Consider the following 627-nt stretch of genomic DNA (forward strand, 5'->3'; position numbering starts at 1 on the left):
TTGCAAGTCTGTCCCGTTCATGCTGCAAAACAGGGAGAAAAAGAGCCCACAATTCCATCTCTGTATGCTTGGTTTTCGTACTAGCTTTGAACTCCTGCTCCAGTGGCAGTCAAGGGCTGACGTTTGAGCTTTTAGCAGGAAGTTCTAGCTGTTCAGTTGGTTTCCCTGTGCGACGGACCTTTCCTACTGTCGCTGCCGTCCCACCCTTCTTGCCCCAGCGTCCCCATACCCCCCCCACGCGAGGCTCCGTTTCCTCCCGCGCCTTCTCTCCCAGACGCTACAGGGAGCGCTTTTTGCCCCCAACGTTCTCCCGGGCCGTTAACAGTCCCTGAGCAGAACTCGCTGGAGCAAAGCGCTGCCGGGGCGGCCTCTCCCCCGCGGCAGCACCGCAGCCCGGCGCGGCACCGTCAGCGAGGAGCGAGAAGGGAACCGCTGCCCCAGAGCGGCCCGAGCGAGCCCGGCTCTCCCGCCCCGCGGCCCGGCTCCCGGCCGCGCCCGGCGGGCAGGGTGAGCCGCTGCGCCCGCCCCGGCAGGCGCCAGGCCGCGGCCCGGGGCCGCCTGAGCGCGGTCCGCCGGGGCAGGCCGCGGAGCAGCCCCCGACGCGGGGCCCGTCAGGCGGCGGAGCCC

This window comes from Aptenodytes patagonicus, chromosome 14 (genome assembly GCF_965638725.1).
Source record: "Aptenodytes patagonicus chromosome 14, bAptPat1.pri.cur, whole genome shotgun sequence".
Taxonomy (NCBI): domain Eukaryota; kingdom Metazoa; phylum Chordata; class Aves; order Sphenisciformes; family Spheniscidae; genus Aptenodytes; species Aptenodytes patagonicus.